The 25,013-nt window shown below is 45.1% G+C and overlaps 2 long non-coding RNA genes across 2 annotated transcripts in view; both read right to left on the bottom strand.

Annotated features, from left to right (window-relative positions):
- Positions 1-24,628, bottom strand: part of LOC113018266 (uncharacterized) — a 41,159-nt gene extending 16,531 nt beyond the window's left edge. Inside the window, exon 1 of the long non-coding RNA XR_013905056.1 lies at positions 24,520-24,628. This is a non-coding gene — a long non-coding RNA (uncharacterized LOC113018266). The remainder of the gene's footprint in view (positions 1-24,519) is intronic.
- Positions 11,549-19,464, bottom strand: LOC145424077 (uncharacterized). The gene is made up of 3 exons (XR_013905033.1): positions 19,028-19,464; positions 12,020-12,152; positions 11,549-11,764 (listed from the first exon to the last, which is right to left on the bottom strand). It is a non-coding gene; the product is annotated as an uncharacterized LOC145424077 (long non-coding RNA).
- Positions 24,629-25,013: the final 385 nt, after the last annotated feature.

Below are 25,013 nucleotides of genomic sequence, written 5' to 3'. Positions count from 1 at the left end.
CTCTGCAGGCAGGTCTCCCCATCATGATGGCTCTAATGCTCATAAGTGTTGAATTATATGGAAATAAATGATTGTTGATTGAGCATTTATACACCGAGTATTGTCCTTCCTTCAGCCCAAAGATTCAAAGAATTGGGAGATTTCAACAATAGCAACTTGAAATGCTCCCAAAAATGGCTCTACAGCATGTAAAAATATAATATAAGCTCTGGCGGACTTGGTTCTATGGTAGGTCTTAAAGGGTTAAATCAATATCAGTAGCTAATCCGATTGTTCAGTCTGACGTCAGGTGAAGTCATTTTTATGCATTTAAGAGCTGCGTTGAATTCAACATTACAAACTGAACATTAGAACTATCCTCTTCTCCAGGATTTTCCTGATTTAACATTTCAATATGATTCATTTTTGTTCTCTACACCTGCCGTTATCACTTCAATTATTCCCACTGTGGATTTGATCATATTGTTTACCCAGCATCTCTACATTTTCCCATCCATACGACCTGGAGCTCATTAATACTATTAATTAGGAATGGGTATCGAAAACCGGTTCTTGTTGACAACCGGTTCCCACTGTTTCAATTCCTTGGAATTGTTTGCCATTTTTGCAAACGATTCCCTTATCGATTCCAGTCGCCCCGAATGACGTCACCACGTTGCGTAGCGTCATTTACCTGGCAGGAAACACGGCGCGAAAGCGGCTCAAACGCTCAAAAGTTTGGTTATACTTTATGAGAACGGATGACAACAGGGCAACTTGCAGTACTTGAAAAGTAGATATTTCATTTAAGGGAGGAAACATTGCGAATATGCAAAAGCATTTGCTCACAAAACACGCAATGACCTTAAATGAATGTCGTTTTTTTAATTCTTCTCCGGACTCGTGAATCTCAACCCAGAAGCAGCGGTAACGTTTGCACGTCCTCTTCCGTTAATGCGGCAGGTAAATAATCAACTAACAGTGCATATTATGTTAGCGCGATCTGTCTTATTACAAAACCTGACATTACTGTGCATTTAGGTGATCATGATGAGAGAGACAGAGTCTGTCTGGCTCAGATGCTGGCAGTTCTTGCTGCAGTCTACCGGTAGCGTCTCCTTTCAGGCCGGGATAGACGAATGTCACCGAGCAGAGACGAAGTTTGTGGTAAAAGGCTGCCATAGCAGATGGCCCCGATTTTCGGTAAGTGAATGTGTTTAATTGTAGGCAGGGACATTACTGGATATTCTTGTGTAATTGCTACAGAATAATTTATGTTATAGTTTGTTATTGCTACAGAAGAATATTTATTTTCAAATTCAAATTCAAATTCAAATTTTATTTGTCACATACACAGTCATACACAGTACGATATGTAGTGAAATGCTTGGACAACTGCTCGTGACCTAAAGAAAACAAAAAAGGAAAAGGCTATGAATAAGATAGGAAATAAATATGAAAAATTAAAAAGGGTAAATTTAACTAGGAAGGAATAAAATATAAATTAAGATTAAAAATGAAATAACTGTACAACACACTGGGAAAGAATAAGATAAAATATATAAATTAAATTGAAAATAAAATAACTGTACAACAAAATACACAATAAACAATATAGAACTATATAAGAATGTATGAACAAAATACACAAGAAGTATAAATAAATATATACACAATAACAGCAGCAGTGATTTAAGTGATGAAGTGAAAACAAAGTCCAGAATGTCCAGTGTGTGTGTAAGAACTATATGTGTGGGTCAGTACTGTGTGGTGGTGTGATTGAGAGACCGTATCGCCTGCGGGAAGAAGCTCCTCCTCAGTCTCTCTGTGTTGGTCTTCAGGGAGCGGAATCGCTTTCCTGACCTCAACAGAGAGAACAGTCTGTTGTTGGGGTGGCTGAGGTCCTTCACCATCTTCCTGGCCTTGGTCCAGCACCGCCTGCTGTAGATTGAGTGCAGGTCAGGGAGCCCGGAGCGGATGGTGCGCTCAGCTGATCGCACAACCCTCTGTAGAGCTCGTCTGTCCTGCATGGTGCTGTTCCCGAACCAGGTTAAGATGTTTCCCGTCAGGATGCTCTCTATGGTGCACGAGTAAAAGTTCCTGAGCACCTTGGAGGGCAGTTGGAAGTCTCTCAAGCGTCTGAGGTGGTAGAGACGCTGACGGGCCTTTTTCACCACGGTGTTGATGTGACAGGACCATGACAGGTCCTGGATGTGAACTCCGAGGTATTTGAAGCTGTCCACTCTCTCCACTGGGCACTCGTTGATGACAGGGGTCTGGTAGTTCCTCTCCTGCTTAGTGCTGAAGTCCACTATCAGCTCCTTTGTCTTACTGACGTTTAGAAGGACGTTGTTCCTCTGGCACCAGTTCTCCAGATTCCTAATCTCCTTCAGGTAGGCCGTCTCGTTGTTATCAGAGATCAGGCCCACCACGACGGTGTCGTCAGCAAACTTGATGATGGTGGTGGAGCTGGTAGTGGCCACGCAGTCATATGTGTACAGAGAGTACAGCAGGGGGCTCAGAACACACCCCTGGGGGGCTCCAGTGCTGAGAGTGGTGGAGGCTGAGACATGTCCGCCCATCCTTACTGCCTGTGGTCTGCCAGTTAGGAAGTTGGAGATCCACTGACACATAGATGAGCTGAGTCCCAGATGCTCCAGCTTGGTGGTGAGTGTGGAGGGAATTATGGTGTTAAATGCAGAGCTGTAGTCTATGAAGAGCATTTTAACATAATTCCCCCTTCTAGTGTCCAAGTGAGTGAGTGATGTGTGGAGGAGATGAGAGATGGCATCGTCTGTGGAACGATTTGGACGGTAAGCGAACTGTAGTGGGTCCAGTGTGTCTGGTAGTGAAGAAATGATGAAGTCTCTGACCAGGCATTCAAAGCACTTCATCACTACTGAGGTGAGGGCTACAGGGCGATAGTCATTGAGAGAAGCAGGGTGGGGTTTCTTCGGGACAGGGACAATGATGGACTCTTTGAAGCATGTGGGGATCACCGACTGAGATAAAGAGATGTTGAATATCTCAGTGAACACAGGAGCTAGCTGGTATGCGCAGTCTCTTAGGATACGACCTGGGATGCCGTCTGGTCCTGCTGCTTTCCTGGTGTTCACTCTCTTGAAGGCTCTCCTTACTTCATGCTCGGAGATGACGAGCACGTTTCCGGTGCTGGCAGTATCTTCCTGTCTGCAGCCGTTAGCGCCGCTAACATTAGCATCGTTGGAGTCCTTAGCTGCAGCCTCGAAGCGAGCATAGAAAGTGTTCAGCTCGTCTGCCAGAGTCACGGCCGCGTTCGTCATACCGGTTGTTGGTGCTTTATAGTCCGTTATTGTCCTTAGTCCCCGCCACAGGCTCCTAGAGTCACTCTGTTGGAGTTGTGACTCTAGTTTCCTCCCGTAGCGCTGCTTCGCCTCTTTCACCGCCCTCCGCACGTTATATGACGCGGCTTTGTACGGGTCCATGTCCCCCGTCGTGAGTCCCGTGTTGTAGGCAGCGGTGCGGGATCTCAGAGCGTCGTGGATGGTTTTATCCACCCACGGCTTCTGGTTGGGAAACGTTGTGATAGTCTTTGTCTCCACGGTATCATCCGCTAGTTTCCCGATGAATCCCACAACCGCTTCCGTAAACACGTTGACGTCATCATCAGAGCTGTTTCTGAACATGGCCCAGTCTGTGTCATCGAGTGCGTCCTGTAACGCGGCCACTGATTGATCCGTCCAGCGCGCGACCTTCCTCTGAACCGGAACTTCCTATTTCAGCCTTTGTTTGTATTTTGGCATGAGGAAGATGGCGGCGTGATCAGATTTGCCAAACGGAGGGCGGGATTGTGCCTTGTAGCCGTCCTTGACCGTAGTGTAGCAGTGGTCCAGTGTCCTTTCTCCTCTGGTGGGGCAGGTGATGTGTTGATAAAAGTTCGGCGCTGCGCGTTTGAGGTTGGCGCTATTAAAGTCCCCCGTCACAATAAGCGCAGCGTCCCGGTGTTGTGTCTGGTGCTGTGTGAGTGCCTCAAGCAGCTCGCATAAGGCGGTGACCGTGTCCGCTTGTGGTGGAATATAAACGGCACTTATAATGACCGATGTAAATTCCCGAGGTAGATAAAAGGGACGACACATGATGGACAGTAGTTCCAGATTTGGTGTGCAGGAGCGTGTGAGAGGAACAACGTTCGCACTGTTGCACCAGTTGTTGTTCACCATTAAACACACGCCGCCTCCCCTTGACTTCCCCGAGTCCCATGTCCTGTCCATGCGGTGAACCGAGAAGAACTCGGCCGGCTGGATGGCGTGGTCCGGCACCGCTGGGTTCAGCCATGTCTCGGTGAAGCAGAGGAGATTGCAGTCCCGAATGTCTCTCTGGAACTTTATCCTGGCCCTGAGGTCGTCAAGCTTGTTCTCCAGTGACTGGACGTTGGCGAGCAGGATGCTAGGCAGAGGTGTGCGGTGTGCACGAGCTCTCAGCCTGTTCCTGACGCCGGCTCGCTTCCCTCTAGGCCGCCGCTTCCCTTTGTTCTCCCTCAAGATCTCACTCGGCCAGCTCGGATCCGGAGTTAAAAACTTCGAATTGTGAGTACATTGTATACCAATAGAAACAAGAGTGTCACGGTCATACCTAATGCACCCAATGGTGATTGTTAGAAAGCCCACTGTTTACATGTTATTTTCTTGGTTGAAGTGTTGTGGTTTGTTTATAGATAGTGTTTGTGCTGTGGAAATTGATATGTCCTACGTCACTGAACTCACCATGTCTATGCTGACGTTCCTTGAATGCACCACTCTGTGCCGTGTGCTGCTAGTCTGCCTTTGCAGCTCCTTGTGTCCTCTCATCAGCATTTCGTGTGTTTTGGTTTATTGCTGTGTGTGACTGCCAGAAGGTGGGTTCTGTTTACATGATGTTGTGTATGCCAGATGCTATTGTGTGTATTTGTTCCCTCTTGACTATGCTAATGTTATCTTATGCTAATACGCTAACATGCTATGTAAGCTACTAAGCTAGTTAATACTAATCACAAATCTGGTGTAATTATTGAAGTTGTTATAGATGTGAGTGTTGAATACAATTCCTTGTGCTATCTCTGTGCTAGAATAATGTCTGGGTATGTTGAATGTTTTATGTGTGCTGTACTGATAGTTGCTTTATGTATCGTTACTACAGACCACAGCTGAATAAATCTCCTAAACTTGGAAGCTGCCTCCGTGTTCTTTAATCGGAACACACCCACCATACCTTGCCGCTCTAAATCAAATCAGCTAAATTCCCGGAGACAACATTCTCTCCATTTTAGTGATGATTTTGCCGATTTAGAAACGCTGAAAACTAACTTAAAAAGCAAAGACAAAGAAAAAGTGGTCGGAGCAGTCGTGACGGCAGCCGACCTCACCGGAGCCATCTTTTACATTTACAATTTTTTTTCCTGGGGACACCCCATTGAAGAGTCGTAGGCTGGATCTCTTAAGATCTCACTGTTGGGTTTGTAAGGCCATGTTACTCCTAAATTTCTATCTTGTTCAAAGAGAAGATATAAAACAAAGTTCTAAGCTAATCGACCTTAGTGTTCTCCTTTTTAAAAAAGAATCGATAAGAGAATCGATAAAGAATTGAATCGTTAAACAGAATCGAAAATGGAATCGGAATCGTGAAAATCTTATCAATACCCATCCCTACTATTAATACTGGAAACTGCTGTTGAAGCCTGATGGTGACACTTTCTGGTGAAGAAGTGAATTGCAGTAACAGGACTGGCTGGCTTATGATACACTGGACATTTCCAGCGCTTTGTTTTCTCTGCTCACAGACAACACAGATACACGCACGTATATACAGCCCACGTCCAGCTCTGCATGCACTCCTTCTGCTCCATTTCTATAGAGAATAAACAACGTAACACAATCATTCTCCATTGTTTTCAACTCAACCAGCTGCATTTAATGAAGGAGTTTGAATTTACTTTACAACAGCTGCTGTTGTTTCCTGTCTGCATTCATGTTCTTAACTGTACTCCACACATTCTGAACTGGTGTAGTTCTTCCTAAAGTACTGCAGTATTCCTGCCAGTACATCCTCTTAGTTTTCCTAACTGTTTCCTCTGATGCTCGTTGCTATTCTTTCCTCAATGCAAATTCATGCTAAGCTCCTTCATATCCATCCCTGTTTCTAAACCTGTAATAATTGCTTTAATGTGTCTTTGGCCTATTTATGAGTCTGTCCACATGTTTGTAGTTCCTCACTTGCTTTGGTTTCTTAGCTCTGATTCTCTGAAATTTATCCTTGAAATCATTTACTGGCATCTCTCCCTCTCACTCCCACTATCCCCAGAACACCAGAGTATTCATCTCCTGGCCTCTTTACATTTTCTCCAATCATCCCTGTTTCTAGAGTCTCGCCCCATCTGCAGGCAGTCCAAAAGAAACTGCCTCTGCCATTTTCTTCTTCTTAATCTTTGATTTTTCTCTTCACTTTCTCCATTGGGTCTTCTTAGACACACTTTCCAGAAAGCAGCAACATTTTTTGTGCCCCATTTTTCAAATTGTGCATCTTACTTCAGCTTAATGGGTTTCCTGTTTTGTTTTTACACAGGTCATGTAAAAGAAATCCTACCAGAGACTCGACAAAGCTGAACTGAAAGACAGCACGGGCAATAAATCAGAGCAGCACAGAACTTAAGCACACATATATAAGGTGATTTAACAAATCATGTCTGTTGTAAATGAGTAAGCCATTTATCGACCTGACTCAGGTTTTAAATCATCATCAGAAAAGACTGAATCCTGACCTGAGAATCCCAAGTGTACACTTTGGACTTTCCACTGCAGAAAACAGAAGCTTCAGTCCTGAATCCTGCAGGTTGTTGTTACCCAGATCCAGCTCTGTCAGATGGGAGGACTGGGAGCTCAGGACTGAGGACAGAGCTTCACAGCTTCTGTCTGACAGGTTACAGCCACTCAGTCTGAAGAAAGGATGACAAGAAGACATGAAACACTTGTGTTAAAGTATATTCATGGTGCCATGAGGAGCTACTACATTTACAATATTTCAACACTGTTTCAGGACATGCTGGAATCCTTATTGCCTCATGTTACAAAAGATAAATGTGGCAGTTTACTGTGACTTGCATGGATTCATTAAAAAAACAAAACATACACACAATGTTAATTTTTTCCAAATGAAATTGATTAAATGATGTTAATTGATGAAAAAAAAATCGATATCGCTTGATCTGACCTCAGCGTTTCCAGTTTGCAGTATTGACTCTTTATCCCAGCAGACAGAAGCTTCACTCCTGAATCCTGCAGGTTGTTGTTACCCAGGTCCAGCACTGTCAGACGGGAGGACTGGGAGCTCAGGACTGAGGACAGAGCTTCACAGCTTCTGTCTGACAGGTTACAGCCACTCAGTCTGAAATCAAGCGGGAAGGGAGACAAGATCAACCAAACAAATCAGAGCTTTATTGCTTTTTTTGTTGTTTTTAAGCAGAAATCAGTGAGGTGCTGGTAGATTCTGTTCTTTTGGTTTATTACCCAACAACACACACATACACTAATATTTGTGACTTTTGTAATAGTAGCATTTACAATGCAAAGCAACAGCGATCACAGATTGAAGGGGCCTGAATAAAACTACAATGCAGTGATTTTTAAGATGACCCGTTCTTCCAATTGCCAACAACAGGTTTCTCCAACCTTACAGTTAAAAATAATTCTTTATCTCATACTGAATCTTGGTGCACCTCCCCCAGTTTATTAAAATGAAGAGGTACTGAAGTTGCTGTAAGTGATGTGTGATGCCACTGATTTCCTTCCTGATCCAATACAAAGTAAAATTCAGGCTGGTATCTGCGATACTGATGAAAACTATTCCTTCAGAATCAATACAAGACATAAGAAAATATGTTTTGTATAACATAAAAAGCCTGAATTTTAAAATATTCAGTTAATAATCAAAAACAGATGTGACTGAAAATAATAAAACTGAGAAACATTTTATTGCCATTGCTACGGTCCATTCGAACCTTTTACAACCATTGCAAGAGCTTGGTTGGCATAGCCGGCAATACGTTGGATAGTAATAAGTCTGGTGGGTGATGGGCTCCACCAGGGCTGCCCTTTGTCACCGATTCTGTTCATAATTTTATGTTTAAAGGCTGTATCAAAAGTTCATTCAAGTTACAATATTGTGGTCAAAAGTTCTCCTTTTTTCTTTTATACTATACAACTACGCTGGCTCATGGTTTTAGGACATGGATCTGTCATGGAAGAAATCTATGACCACTTTTAATCAACATTTTAAAAATAAACATGATCACAGATTTACTCACAGAGCTTTGTTGCAGGCTTTGACCACTGGCAGCAGCCTCAGAAGAGCCTCCTCTGAAGCAGAGTATTTCTTCAGGTCAAACACATCCAGATCTTCTTCTGATGACAGTAAGATGAAGACCAGAGCTGACCACTGAGCAGGAGACAGTTTATCTGTGGAGAGACGTCCTGATCTCAGGGACTGTTGGATCTCCTCCACTAGAGAACGATCATTCAGTTCATTCAGACAGTGGATCAGATTGATGCTTTTCTCTACAGACAGATTCTCACTGAGCTTCTTCTTGATGTACTGGACTGTTTCCTGATTGGTCTGTGAGCTACTTCCTGTCTGTGTCAGCAGACCTCGTAGGAGAGTCTGATTGGTCTGCAGTGAAAGACCCAGGAGGAAGCGGAGGAACAAGTCCAGGTGTCCATTTGGACTCTGCAAGGCCTTGTTCACAGCACTCTGATAAAGATTTATTTTCTCTGGAAATGGTTTAAACCACAGCATAAACTGGAAAGGCCACCAAGTGCCTCTTGTTTGTTGTTCTTCCAGCAGATTGAGTCCAGCGTTGCTGAAGGTCAGATGGACATGAAGAGCAGCCAGAAACTCCTGAACACTCAGATGGATGAAGCAGAACACCTTGTCCTGGTACAGTCCTCTCTCCTCTTTAAAGATCTGTGTGAACACTCCTGAGTACACTGAGGCTGCTCTGATATCGATGCCACACTCTGTCAGGTCTGATTCATAGAAGATCAGGTTTCCTTTCTGCAGCTGATCAAAAGCCAGTTTTCCCAGAGACTCCATCATCTTCCTGCTCTCAGGACTCCAGTGTGGATCTGTCTCAGCTCCTCCATCATACTTGACCTTCTTCACTTTGGCCTGAACCACCAGGAAGTGGATGTACATCTCAGTCAGGGTCTTGGGCAGCTGTCCTCCCTCTCTGGTTTCCAGCACATCCTCCAGAACTGTAGCAGTGATCCAGCAGAAGACTGGGATGTGACACATGATGTGGAGGCTTCGTGATGTCTTGATGTGGGAGATGATCCTGCTGGCCTGCTCCTCATCTCTGAATCTCTTCCTGAAGTACTCCTCCTTCTGTGGGTCAGTGAACCCTCTGACCTCTGTCACCATGCCAACACAGTCAGGAGGGATCTGATTGGCTGCTGCAGGTCGTGTGGTTATCCAGAGGCGAGCAGAGGGAAGCAGTTTCCCCCTGATGAGGTTTATCAGCAGCACATCCACTGAGGTGGACTTTCTAGGGTCAGTTAGGATTGTAGTTTCGTGGAAGTCCAGAGGAAGTCGACACTCATCCAGACCATCAAAGATGAACACAACCTGGAAGTCTTCAAAGCTGCAGATTCCTGCTTCTTTGGTTTCAGTAAAGAAGTGATGAACAAGTCCCACCAAGCTGAACTTTTTCTCTTTCAGCACATTCAGCTCTCTGAAAGTGAATGGAAAGATGAACTGGATGTCCTGGTTGGCTTTGCCTTCAGCCCAGTCCAGGCTGTATTTCTGTGTTAAGACTGTTTTCCCAATGCCAGCCACTCCCTTTGTCAGCACTGTTCTGATTGGTTCGTCTCTTCCAGGTGAGGCTTTAAAGATGTCTTCTTGTCTGATTGTTGTTTCTGGTCTGTCTGGTTTCCTGGATGTTGTTTCAATCTGTCTGACCTCATGTTCATCATTGACCTCTGCAGTCCCTCCCTCTGTGATGTAGAGCTCTGTGTAGATCTGATTCAGGAGGGTTGGGTTTCCTGCTTTAGCGATGCCCTCAAACACACACTGGAACTTCTTCTTCAGTGCAGATTTAAGGTTACGATGACAAATTGTAGCTGGAAGTTCTGAATGAGAAGAAAAATAAACACTCAATTCCAAAAAGAACTAATCTTTAAAACATGTTGCTCCATCTCATAAGACATCAGAAAATGTCTCATTTATCCAGCAGCTTAAATCTTTAGATAAATCCTCTTACTGCTCTGCAGACGGTCAGCCAGCTCCTCCTGCTTCATTCTCCTCAGGAAGTCCACTGTGATCTTCACAAATGCCTCTCTCCTGCTGTTCCTCTGACTCTCAAAGCATTCTGGGTAATCTGGACTCAGAACCTTCTGGATCTTCTTCAGCTCATTCTTCACAAAAGTGATGATGTTGTCCTCCAGCAGCTGGAACAGAATATTTATGAATGAGCCAATCAGAGTGAAATCATGGAGCCAAACATCAGATCCATGTTGGACACACTGACAATCCACTGGTCTACAAAGAGCAGCATGGAGATGACTGTGAACAGAACAGATGTAACAGTAGTTGTTGTACATGTACAGACCATAAATATGGAGTCCAGCTGTGTTTGATGCTGCTGGGCAGACTGACCACTGGGAACCTCTGAGCTCTGCTGCTCCACTCTGTGGAGGAACCATGAAGGATTAGATCAACACAGGATAAAGATCCAGGAGTTTCTGCTTAAATAACTTCATCTGAATCAGGTCTGTCAAGTTTTAAACTCTCAGATTCTGAAGATATCAGTAATTTTCAGTCTGTTTTCATGGACGTCCTTTCAGTGGTGATGTCAGGGATGATTTTGAAGAAGCTCATCAAACTGAACCATCAGCAGATCACTGCTCCAAAACCAGAACATGATCCGAGTCTCCCTCCACCACCAGAACACCAGCTTTACTAACGTGGTAGATCAGTGTAGTACAGATCAATAACTGATGAGTCATTTGATCAAAATCACTGAGTGCTTCACGTCTGACCCTCTGATGCTTCTGTAGACATTTTGCATATTTAATGAATGTCTGACAGTTTTACATTCATTCTATGAACACAGTGGAAATGTTGTGTTATAGTCTCCATGTTGTTTCCAGCATCATAAATTCTTAAGTTCAGAAAATTCGATTCTTTCTTCACAGCTGAAAAACAACAACATTTATTCTCTATTGAAATCTGCATCGTCCACTCCAAAGGTCACAATCTGAATGTAACATCTGGTTTTGTTCCCTGTGGTTAACTCTGAGCATCAGTATGGTGGGATTTATCCACTACATCCACACCACTGTGGTTCAGTGTTGTCCTGATGGAGTAACAGCAGCCAGTATGATCCAGGCTTTAGCTGCTGGGTCTCTGTGTGACCTCTCAGACTGTTTAACAGATCAGACACAAAGAGAATCAGAGCAGCTCTGTTCTTTAAAGACAAACATGAACCCACTCAGGTCACACTTTCCCCACAGATATGAGCATCACTGTCCTCAAACAGCAAATGACCAAGTCGAACATTTGGATCTTTTCTCTTTCATTGTTTTCTTTTTAATGAATCTTTGTAACAATCTGAGGATGTTTCAGGTCATATGTATCCAGGAAACACAAACATGTAAAGGAGTCATCACAGCTCTCTGACCTCGTTGCTCCAGGTTCACCACTGAAGTGTGGAGGTCGACCTTTGGACCGGTCACTCCTCACAGACGGACAGCTGGACCCTGCAGACTGTGACCTCTGACCTCTGCAGACACAAACATGATTGAAGCAGCTGTGATCACACAGACTGCAGATAATGCAGCTGTTTCCTCTCAGTAACATCCTCTTAGATTAGAGTTCAGCTTTTTACAGGAAAACTGGACAAAACTGATTTTTGTTACAAACTCATTTTCATTTCCTCTCAGCTCACAAACACAGTCAGACAATCAACCAGAGTCAACACTGATTATAATGTCAGTGCAGAATTATTTCTGTTACTCAGTGAGTTCAGCTCTCTGACCTCGTTGCTCCAGGTTCACCACTGAAGCCTGGAGGATTTAGATCTTTGGACCGGTCACTCCTCACAGACGGACAGCTGGACCCTGCAGACTCTGCTCTGTCCTCCTCTTCCTCCATCATCATCTTCAGTCAGTCTGAGAGGTAAACCACAAACACTCAGTGAGTTCACATTAACAGGAGGAACTGAGTTACAGTCGCTGACCTCTGACCTGTCATGTGACCTAGAAACCAGGTCAATATGTCTGTAGGTTCAGTCATCCAGGTCATGTGATCTAAGGAGCTTGGAGAGAAAAGAGACGTCTTTAAGTTTCTGGAAGACGTTTCATCTGAGAAGCTTCTTCAGCTCTAAAACCAAACGGTGGAGAGTCCCAGATATTTAAACCTGAGAGGGAAAGAAAGCATGTCGCTGACCCACCACTGATGTTATTTCAAGGAGGAAACTGAGAGCCTTTTCACCAGTAGCACAGACATCTGGAGCACAAACATCTGGAGCACAAACATCTGGAGCAGCATGTCGATGCTGTTGGCTGAGATCTTGAAGACTTAAGTCCAGGCAGCTCCAGCAATGATCCACTGATGTGTTTTTATTCCATGTATGAATGTTGTTATTGACAGAGATGACGTTTGTGTGTCAGTGATGCAGTGACTGTTGTTGTTACCTGTACAGGCTGGTTAGACTCTATGAAACAGATCATACAGATCTCTGCATGTTAGAAGAGACTATTAAAGGTCATGAATGAGACAAAGGCAGGGAGGCGTCCTTTACAGCTAAACAGCAGAGTGAGAGAACAGCCAGCACCTCTACATTTATCACATTATACAGCACATGTATGATACTGACAGGGATGAGAAGAATTTAGTGATTCTGATCCCATCATTGATATTACTTATTGATTCTCAGTAGCTCTGCTCTGACAGTCACCACCATCACTGAGCAGCATATCAAAGACATTTGTGCACATTAACTGCATGTTGTGGCTCAAATGTTTGTGCATGTTGGAGGCATTTCCTCTTTGTTGTGATCAGTGTTGGTCATTACTCAAAACAGTCATTATTACACATATTACACAGAACACTTTAATTAAAAGTAATGGAGTACGTTACTTCATTACTCCTCATAACATTACTTTGATGTTACTGTGTAAAATGAACAAATGAGCATGTAACAACATAAAGCTGAGGTACAGCCCCACACACCAACACAGATCCTGATGAGGTCACGTGATGTTTCTCTGAGTGTTTATGAACACAAATCAAAGATGAAACAGCACAAAGACACTTCAAAGTGATTCTACTGTAGAAACATGAACAGGTAGAAACCTGCAGCCTGACTGCTCATCACTTTGTTACCTGTTCAAGTTCAGCAGCAGCAGCTCACTTTATCACGGTGCTGGTCTGGGGTCAGTGTTTACTCAGCTTTAACCTCACTCTGGGTTCTTGGCTAGCTTAGCGTTAGCTTAGTGTTAGCATGCTGTGTGCTAGCTCAGCGTCAGAGCTCTGCAGGTGTCTCGTGTGTAAATATTAATCACAGTGACAGTAAAGGAGGTAAAGGGCTGTGACGTCATCACGTACGCTGCGTCCTCTGTGGGCTCTGAGTGAACTCAAAGTACAAACTACAAGTACACAAACACGAACGTAGCTCAGAGTGGCGGACACACTCGGCCTCGTTGGTCCAGCTGTGAGTCCGTTACCGTGAACTATGGAGCGGCAGATTTGTGCTGAACTAAGCTGCACACAGCTGATGTTAGCCAGGAAACTGTTGCATCTTCAAAAAATAAAAATACAATAACTGAGCCTTACACCGGGGTATCGTTGCACTGGTTTACTGAACCTTACTTTCAGGGCATGTACAGAACATGAGCATCCATTTTCTACTGCCTCCTACAGGACACACTCTTCTTCCACTTCCTTACACATTAATGTAACACAGAACTAATACTGCCTCTCCTGGCATCACCATTGTAACAACACATTCATTCTGTTTCTTTCAGAAGATTAACAGGAACTTAGGATGTAGGTATCTATGAATAATAACTATTATGTATACTCATATTTATATAACCACTTATTTCTTGCGATACCACATCTCCTCCCCCCTTAAGTCAACAACTCCCTTGACTTACAAATAACTGTTTATCTAAAGAATGCTTAACAAACAATCAACATGTAATTAAGGTAACCCTACAACCATACAACTGTACATAGGTTTCCATGTTTCTCTTTTTTTTTTTTCTAACTAGGAAGGTACGTCCTTCCTGTGAGATCAGAGCGCATTGTTGCTCTATTTCTGGAAGATCTCACACTACCTAACAAAGTCCTTTAAAGTCTCTGGTGGACGTCTCTCTCTCTGGGAACGTCGCAACACGGGTGTCCCTGAGGAGTCTCCGGGAGCTGGAGTCTCCGGAGCATAAGGCAACTCCATTGCCGGAGGTTGTGGCGATGTGTCCAACTCTGATGGCAAGCAGCACTCAGGCACTGATTCTTTGTCAAGCAATGGCTCCACCTCCCTGTCTGGTGTACTGGGAACAGTGTCAGCCACTCTTGCTCTCACCTGATCCACATGCCGCTTCACAGTTTGACCTGATCCAATGGTAACAATGTAAGACACTGGACCCGATGCTCTCATAATGACTGCGGGAATCCACTTCGGGCCATAGGAGTAGTTTCTGATGAAGACCTTGTCTCCTGGTGTGAAACTTCTCAGTCTTTTCTTGGTGTCATGATTTTCTTTCTGTTTCGATTGTTTGTGCTGCACTTTTGTTTTCACATCAGGCATGAGCAAGTCCAAAACTGATCTGAGTCTCCGTGACATCATCAACTCTGCAGGTGATAAACCAGTAGTGGCATGCGGTGTGATGCGATAACTGAACAGAAATCGGGACAGTCTGGTTTGCAAGGTATCACCTTTGACTTTCTTCATCCCCTCCTTAAAGGTCTGGACCGCCCTCTCAGCCAGCCCATTTGAAGAAGGGTGGAAAGGTGCTGATCTTACATGGTCAATTCCATTCTGCTTCATGAATGACTCAAATTCAGCACTTGTGAAGCATGTTCCGTTGTCTGAAACTAACATTTTAGGTAGTCCAAACACACTGAAACTCTGGCGCAGTTTCTCTATAGTTACCTGTGATGTAGAGGATTTTACAGGGTAAATGTCCATCCACTTGGAATGAGCATCCACAATGATTAGAAACATCTCCCCGAGGAAAGGCCCTGCATAGTCCACATGGATTCTGGACCATGGTGACTCCGGCCACTCCCAAGGGTGTAATGGTGCAGTAGGTGGTGACTTGGAGTGTTTCTGACACTCCTCACATGCCTGCACTTCTCTTTCAATGTTCTCATCCATCCCTGGCCACCATACATACGACCTTGCCAAGCCTTTCATCTTCGACATGCCTGTATGAGTCTGGTGCAGGAGTTTCAATATTTTGTCTCGGCCTTTGGTGGGAATAATTACTCGGGCTCCCCAGAGCACGCAACCATCCCTCACACTCAGTTCCAGCTTTCTCTGTCGATACGGCTTTAAACAGGTGTCGGTCTCAGTTGGCCAGCCTTTTAAGGTGTACTCGTGGACTTGCGACAACAAGACATCCTTAGCTGTCCATCGTTTGATCTGTGCAGTGTCCACTAATGTGTCATCCAGTACATCCATCATCAAAACCTGCTCAGCCATCTCTCGCTCAGGTGCTGAGTCTGGTACCGGCAACCGGCTGAGCGCATCCGCGTTTTCATGATGTTTTCCTGGCTTGTACCTGATGTTGTACTCGTAAGCACTCAATGTCACGGCCCATCTTTGTACTCTTGGTGAGCCCATCTGAGGTATAGGCTTCTTTTCATTGAACAGTGAGATTAGGGGTTTATGATCTGTGTAAATCGTGAAAACTCGGCCATACAAGTATTTGTGAAATTTCTTGATGCCAAATATCACAGCTAGACCTTCTTTGTCAAGCTGAGAATACTTTTTCTCAGCAGGAGAGAGTGTGCGTGACATGAACCCCAAAGGTCTCTCGCTTCCATCCTCCATCTTATGTGACAATACGGCGCCTACGCCATATGGGGATGCATCACATGAGAGAACCAACTCACGGTCAGCAGAATAATGAACTAACACCTCTGCTGAGTTCAACAGGTTCTTAGATTTCTGGAATGCTTCCTCTTGTCTCTTTTGCCATGTCCACCGTACCTCGTGTCTCAAAAGTTCATGTAAGGGTGCCAACCGGGTTGCCAGGTTTGGAAGGAATTTGTTGTAGTAATTTAGCAAACCTAAGTATGCTTTCAGTTCAGTGACATTTGTGGGGGTAGGTGCGTCCATGATTGCTTTAACTTTCTTTTCCACTGGGTGGAGCCCCTGGGCGTCCACTATGTGCCCCAAGTACTCCACTTTCTCTTGCATGAAGGCACACTTGCACCTCTTTAACCTCAACCCAGCTTCCTCCAACCGGGTCAACACCTCATCCAGGTTCTGTAGATGGCTTACTTCATCCACTCCAGTCACTAAGATGTCATCTAAATACACTGCTACATGAGGTATCCCCTTCAAAAGACTTTCCATGGTCCTCTGGAATATTGCTGGAGCAGAGGCCACTCCAAAAGGCAATCTGTTATACGTGAACAGCCCCCGCGATGTGTTTACTGTCACGTACTTTTTCGATTCGTCATCCAAGAGGATTTGCTGGTAAGCGTGGCTCATGTCTAATTTTGAGAACTGCTTACCCCCGGACAGTGTGGCAAACAAGTCCTCCATTCTGGGTATGGGGTACTGCTCCAGTGAAGCCACGGTATTTACAGTAAGCTTGTAATCCCCACACAGTCTTATTGTCCCTGTGGGCTTCAGGAGTGGCACTACTGATGCCGCCCATTCAGCATATTTCACTGGCGAGATGATGCCTTCTTTCAACAGTCGGTCTATTTCCTCGTCGACTTTTGCTCGCATAGCAAAGGGGACAGAACGCGGACGGAAGAAGCGTGGGGTGGCATCACTTTTCACATGAATAGCAGCTTTCATTCCTTTCAGGGTGCCCAACTCCTCTTTGAACACATTTTCATGTTTACTTAACACTTGCTGAAGTGTTTTCTCTGTTGTTTTGACTTGGTGCAGCTTTCTGTTGTTAGGACTGTTTTTCACTTCACCCCAGTCCAATTTAATTTCCTCGAGCCAAGCTCGACCTAGCAAGCTGGGGCCGTCGCCTTCGACCACCACCAGGGGCAGATGTTTTTTCTGCTGCTTGTATTTGACGCTGACTCGTGTTGCACCAATCACCTTAACAGGATCCCCTGTATAAGTTTCGAGCTTGATTTTGATGGGCTGCAGGCTGGGGGGCTTGCTGTCTTTCCCTGTTTCTCTGAATGTTGCTTCGTTCATGACTGTTAGGCAACATCCAGTGTCTATTTCAAAGTTCACCTTTTTTCCATCAATTTGCATATCCACAGTGTAGGGGTCTACTCTTCTTAAGTGTACCGCACTGCCACGCCCTAACTTGAACAGTTTTCTTTTGTGCCCTTGACTGCGCTTGACACAGTTCAACATAAAAGAGTCATCTTCAGAGCTATCAGTTTTGTTGTTATCTGCTTTCTCGCCCACATTGTGAGTACTGTAGTGTGAACTCTGCTTTTTTTCTTTCTTTACATATGTCGATCCATACTTTTTCTGGTTCAGTTTAGTCTTGCTTTTACAAGCTCTAGCTATGTGTCCCATTTTACCACAAGCATGACATTTTTCTTGTTTGTACTTACAGTCTGCTGCTGTGTGCTTGGTTCCTTTGCAACGATAACACTCTTTATTTTCTGCTTTAAAGGTACGACTCTCCTGTTGTCCTCTAGCGAGACTGAAACATTTTGCTGACGCCCCTGAGGTCTGCAGATCCTGTGCATTTTTATTTGCAGTCTCCATGGCTACTGCAATTGACAGAGCCTTGTCAAAAGTGAGATCTATTTCTGACAAGAGACGTCTCTGAATTCGGTCATCCTTAATTCCGCAGACGATCCTATCTCTCAACATCTGTTGTAACGTGTTGCCATAGTTACAATCCTGTGCCAGGCGACGCAGCTCCGCTACATATTCCATGACGGTTTCATTCGGCTTGCGGGAGCGAGAGTCGAACTTATACCTTTGCACAATTTCACTGGGCTTCGGATCGAAGTGATTTTTCATCAGAAGCACCAGCTCTTGGAAGGTTTTGTCTTTGGGCTTGGCCGGGCTGAGAAGGTTTCGCATCAAGCTGTACGTCGCTGCTCCGACGACACTTATTAATATCGCTCTTTGTTTCTCTGCATCGTCGATCCCGTTAGCTGCGAAAAACTGCTCGAGTATTTCCGTGTACTCATCCCAAGTCTGATTCTTTGGATCGAACGCTACTAGCGTACCAATTGTAGCCATTTCCGCTTCGAGGTCACTGCCTTCTATTTCCAGCCGAAAACTTTTGCATTCTTTGAAAAGCTAGCCAAACCTGTAGCCGACTCCATCACTTTATTTTCTTCTCTTTTCTTTCAGTCCGATCGCCCAAACTCCTTCCCCCTAAACGTCCTCGTCGCCAAAAAGATGTTGCATCTTCAAAAAATAAAAATACAATAACTGAGCCTTACACCGGGGTATCGTTGCACTGGTTTACTGAACCTTACTTTCAGGGCATGTACAGAACATGAGCATCCATTTTCTACTGCCTCCTACAGGACACACTCTTCTTCCACTTCCTTACACATTAATGTAACACAGAACTAATACTGCCTCTCCTGGCATCACCATTGTAACAACACATTCATTCTGTTTCTTTCAGAAGATTAACAGGAACTTAGGATGTAGGTATCTATGAATAATAACTATTATGTATACTCATATTTATATAACCACTTATTTCTTGCGATACCACAGAAACATTACACACTGACTTTAATGGAGAGACCGGAAATACAAACACACACAGTTTGTTGTGTGAAGAAATCAAACACGAGCTGAACAAACAGTAAAGTTCCTAAAGACAAACTGTTAAAGGAGGAAACAAAGCAAACTTACAGTTTCTTCACACACCAACAACAAGCTCCACTCCACACCTGGACACTAAACACGGACACACAGGTGAGCTGCTTCCTGGAAGGAGGCGGGGCTCCACCTGAAACTCAGCACAGGTGGGAGGGGCTCAGCTCTGTGTGTGCTGATGTGTTAACTTTAAAAATATGCCGTCTGACTGCTCAGACTGAGTCAGAGTAAAGTTCACATGCTGACGTGTGGAGACATGAAACCTTGTTGTAGCTGCAGGTGTGAACACACTGATCCCAGATCAGCTCTGCTGTATTTGTAACATGAACATTTCTGCTGCAAAGCTTCAAATGTTCAGCATGTTTCTCTGTTTCCAGTCTATAGATCCAGTCACACTTTCTACCTTCACCTGTGCAGTAAAGACTGAGAGCAGAGCTGAAACCAAGCGTCCAATCAGTGAGCAGCATCAACACCTGAGCTTCATTCCGACTCTGTTATTGAAGATGTTGTTGGTACAAAGTTCATCTGCTGCTCACATGAATCCATGAAAGATTTATTTCACTGAATGTTTCTTCAAAGCTCATTTCAACCTGTTGAAGTCATGAATGAAAGTGCAGACTGAGAGTGGATCACATGATGTTTGAGGTGTGTCATGTGACATGTTCAGTATTGTCACACATGTCTAGATTGTCCCTGATATCATAACTGCTCAAACACTGATGATTATATTTGAAGAATTATTCCTGATGGCAGCAAAGTTTGAATGGAGCTCTCTGTCTGTGCTGATTTGTCGCCCTCTGGAGGTCAAAGCACAAACTGCATGATGTCACTGTGACCACCACAGAGACAGGAAGTGTTTTTATCCAGAATTAAACCAAAAGCACATCATGATGCATCAGAGAGCAGCTTGGTGAGTTTAGTATTTTGCCCAAAGATATTTGCATGTAGACTGAAACAGACGAGGATTGAACCACCAACAGTCTGATCAGGAGCTGACCTGCTCAACCATTTGAGCTGCAACCACTGAGAAAGAAGGATTAAGGTAGCAGAGTGGATTCATCACGGCTGCACTCTGGTTGGTTAAGTTTGAAAACATGTCTCTAATACAGACTGAGTGTATGCAGCAGGGACCTGAGAAAAACTGCAACATAGAATTAAACTCAGGGGACATCAATGAGTAGATCCCACTCTGCCTTTGAGCTGAGAGCAGGAAAAGGAAGAAACATATATGAGTGACTTACTGTATTCTTCTGTTAAAAAACACTATTGATAACTGTAGAAGAATGTTAGTTTGTTGTCTTTGTATCTGACAGAAAAAAGCAAGAATCATCTTCAGGGTTCATGATTTTAAACTGGAACATCAGGTTTCAGTGTTTACAGTCAAATATTGGAGCTGTACCAGAAACAAACTGAGAATTCAGTTTCTCTGCTTGTTTACACAACATTGCTGAGGGTACAAGGTATCATGTTAATAGGTGAACTTTACGCTGAACCCATCTGAAATCAAAAACACTGATGAAGGTCAGAAGCTGCACACAGCTTCTACACAGTGTTAGGTGTGGCTGTGTGCAGGCAGGAATAGGACCCAAGGTGCAGACTCCGGAGACAGACGTGAACTCAAAAAGGCTTTAATTAGGTACTCAAAAATATAACATAACTGAAAAAACTCAAAACAAACTTAAACTGGAGGAATTACAGAACACACAGCTAAGAAAACGGTAGATCGCGACACAGACACTAAGAAACACAGGGCTTAAATACACAGAGGGAGCAATCAGGGAATGGGTAACAGGAGGGAAACACAGCTGGGGCAAATCAGGCCTAACGAGACAAGAGGAAGCAAAACCAGACACATTAACATCACACATGAACTTTCAAAGTAAAACTGGAAACATAACAGACTCACGGGCAGGCACTATGACAAAGGGAACAGAGATGTGGGAACAGGGCAGACACAAACACTGACTGAACACGGGGATATAGGAACTTAAGATACATATATACGCGAACTAGACAAGGGGATGCAGGTGATAGGGGAGACAGAGCAACTAAAGAAGACAGAGACATAAGCCATAAGACAGAACTCAACGAAACCAAAAACTAGAAAGTATAAATAATATAATAAACTCAAAACCCCTGGGTCGACGACCCAGGCATCCTAACACACAGTCAGTAAAGTCTGTACATAATCAGGATCTATTATGTCAGAATAATTTTATTTGTGTCTTTAAATGTTTTTACTTTTCTTAAGTCTTTTGATATGATTTATTTTTTTAGAGAAAATTGGTCCTGGGTGAGGGACCAGACAAAGAGCGATTCAGAAGACCCTTATGAGAAAAACATTGAAGGAACAGTTTGCCCTGCCTGGGATAGGGTTACCGGGGCCCCGCTCTGGAGCCAGGCCAGGGGAGAGTGCCCAAGGGCGAGCGTCTGGTGGCCAGGCCTTAGTCCATGGGGCCAGGCTGGGCACAGCCCCAAAAGGGGACATGGGCCCGGACTGATCCCCGGCTGCCAAGACTGGCAATTGGAACATGGAATGTCACGTCTCTGGTGGGGAAGGAGCCTGAGTTAGTGCGTGAGATTGAGAGGTACCGGCTAGATATAGTTGGGCTCACCTCTACGCATGGCTTGGGCCGTGGAACCAGTCTCCTGCAGAGGAGCTGGACTCTGTCTCAGTCTGGAGTGGGCTGGGGTGGGTATTCTAATATCCCCCCGGCTTGCTTCTGGTACGTTGGGGTTCTTCCCGGTGGATGAGAGGTTTTGTTCCCTGCATCTTAGGGTCGGGGAATGGGTCCTGACTGTCATCTGCGCTTATGCGCCAAGTGGCAGTTCAGAGTACCCAGCCTTCTTAGAGTCCCTGGGTTGGGTGCTGGAAGGAGCTCCACCTGGAGACTCTGTTGTGCTGCTGGGCGACTTCAATGCTCACGTGTATAACGACAGCGAGAACTGGAGGGGCGTGATTGGGAGGAACGGCCTCACTGATCTGAACCTGAGCGATGTTTTGTTATTGGACTGTGCAAATCACAGTTTGGCCATAACGAACACCTTTTTCGAACATAAGAGTGTCCATAAGTGCACGTGGCACCAGGACGCTCTAGGCCGCAGGTCGATGATCGATTTTGTAATCGTATCACCAGACCTGCGACCATATGTTTTGGACACTTGGGTAAAGAGAGGGGCTGAGCTTTCAACTGATCACCATCTGGTGGTGAGTTGGATCAGGTGGCAAGGGCGGACGCTGGAAAGACCTGGTGCACCTAAGCGCGTAGTGAGGGTGTGCTGGGAACGTCTAGCAGAGGCCCCAGTCCGCGAGATCTTCAACACACACCTCCGGCAGAGCTTCAACAGCATTCCGAGGGAGACTGGGGACATTGAGTCCGAATGGACCATGTTCAGCATCTCCATTGCTGAAGCTGCTGCATTAAGCTCCCATCTTTAAGAAGGGGGACCAGAGGGTGTGTTCCAACTACAGGGGGATCACACTCCTAAGCCTCCCTGGGAAAGTCTATGCCGGGGTGCTGGAAAGGAGAATTCATCCACTAGTCGAACCTCGGATACAGGAGGAACAATGTGGTTTTCGTCCTGGTCGCGGAACACTGGACCAGCTCTTTATCCTCTCAAGGATACTTTAGGGTGCATGGCAGTTTGCCCAGCCTGTCTACATATGTTTTGTGGACTTGGAGAAGGCATTTGACCGTGTCCCTCGGGGTGTCCTGTGGGAGGTGCTGCGGGAGTATGGGGTGTCTGGCCCATTGCTACAGGCCATTCGATCCCTATACAACCGTTGCAAGAGCTTGGTTTGCATTGCCGGCAATAAGTCGGACTCGTTCCTGGTGGGTGATGGGCTGCGCCAGGGCTGCCCTCTGTTCATAATTTTTATGGACAGGATTTCTAGGTGCAGCCAAGTGGCGGAGGGCTTTCGCTTTGGTGGCCTCAGAATCTCATCTCTGATTTTTGCGCATGATGTGGTTCTGTTGGCTTCATCGGGTGATGGCCTCCAGCTCGCACTGGAACGGTTGGCAGCTGAGTGTGAAGCAGCAGGAATGAGGATCAGCACCTCCAAATCTAAGGCCATGGTTCTCAGCCGGAAAAAGATGGAGTGCCCACTCCAGGTCGGGGATGAGTTCCTACCTCAAGTGGAGGAGTTCAAGTATCTCGGAGTCTTGTTCGCGAGTGATGGGAGAAGGGAGCCGGAGATCAACAGAGGGATTGGGGCTGCAGCTGCAGTAATGCAGACGCTGCACCGGTCCGTCGTGGTGAAGAGCGAGCTGAGTGTAAAAGCGAAGCTCTCAATTTACCGGCCGATCTACGTCCCTACCCTCACCTATGGCCACAAGCTGTGGGTAGTGACCGAAAGAACGAGATCGCGGATACAAGCGGCAGAAATGAGCTTCCTCCGAAGGGTGGCTGGCCTCTCCCTTAGAGATAGGGTGAGAAGTTCGGCCATCCGGGAGGGGCTCAGAGTAGAGCAGCTGCTGCTCCACATCGAAAGGAGCCAGCTGAGGTGGTTCGGGCATCTGACAAGGATGCCCCCTGGGCGCCTCCTGGGCGAGGTGTTCCAGGCATGTCCCACCGGGAGGAGGCCCCGGGGAAGACCCAGGACACGCTGGAGAGATTATATCTCTCGGCTGGCCTGGGAACGCCTTGGTATTCCCCTGGACAAGCTGGAGGAGGTGGCTGGGGAGAGGGAGGTCTGGGCCTCTTTGCTTAGGCTGCTGCCCCCGCGACCCGGCCACGGATAAAGCGGATGAAGATGGATGAATGGATGGATGGATATTCTGAGCTAAGTTGATCTATAGTGTTACATCATATTCTATAAGGATGTTATGTGTTTGTAGACTTTCTGCCCAGTTTGACCCATTTAGCAGAAGTCAGCCTGTTTAAGGCTCTGATATCTATTCTGTGTGACTTAAAGCAGTTATGACATGGTCTGATTTTCTCACCCAATAAAGGAATATTTCATATATCAGTCTACTCTTCATTCTATCAGACACAGTTATCACAGCTCGTACATTTGCTTTTTACACATATATGTAAGCATTGAGCCAAATTTAGTAATGCCAACAATATAATAACTATAATATTGGCCATATTATATTTACATTACCACAGTGAGATGACTTTAGTCTCATGAACAACATCAGCTAATTGTTATTTACAGCTAATCTTAAACGACTGTTCAGCACAGAAATGAAGCCCAACAATCATGTTTCACAGTCCTGTGGTCTCAGCCTCAGATACTCATCAAATCACACAGAGCTCATGTAGAAACAAATGAACTAAATATGTTCTCCTTCATTTCTGTCGAACAAAGCTGTATGAAACGTTTCCAGCTGTTAGTACATAAACACATAAACAACAGCTGCTTGTTTCAGTGAAAATACATTGATGGCTTTTTAATAAAGTTGTGCAGCTGTAAAGTATTTTGTCTGGTGTCAATTCTATCGTCAGCTACATCGTTATGGCAAATGTTCAAATGTATATGGTGATAAATATCTTTGGTCATATGGTCCTGCTCTGTCTGTCACCTTCTGTGTTGAGCTCATTGTTTCCTCTGTAGTGGCTGAGCTGAGTCCAAGTAGCTGAAAATGTTCCTCTGCTGCTCCGTCAGACTCTCCTCCTCCTGCTGATCAGCTGGGACACAAAACAGATCTTTGTTAGGCTCCACACTGCACTGAAGGGTCAAAGTGTCTCATATGTTCATCTGACAAGTAAAACAACACATTTTTGTTTCCCAAGGTGGGCAACTTGTTGGAAACAAACACAAAAGGTTTGAGCACTGATACCTGCCATTGCTGGCATTGAAAGATGCAACGCCAGCAATGTGGATTGGTTTGAGTCTTGACAATCCACATTGCTGGCATCTTTCAATATGTTTGAATGCACCAGTGTAAGTGCAGCCACTCAGACTCAATGTGTTCATAGAAACAGGTGCACATGTGTCACGAGTTCATCCAGCAGTAGCTATGGCACTTGGCCACAGGGGGCAGCAGTGGACTGACCTGCATTTGAGACTGCTCCA

This window comes from Astatotilapia calliptera, chromosome 3 (genome assembly GCF_964374335.1).
Source record: "Astatotilapia calliptera chromosome 3, fAstCal68.1, whole genome shotgun sequence".
NCBI classification, from domain to species: domain Eukaryota; kingdom Metazoa; phylum Chordata; class Actinopteri; order Cichliformes; family Cichlidae; genus Astatotilapia; species Astatotilapia calliptera.
The sequence above is the reverse complement of the archived record's forward strand: the minus strand, read 5'-3'. Positions and strand labels throughout refer to the sequence as shown.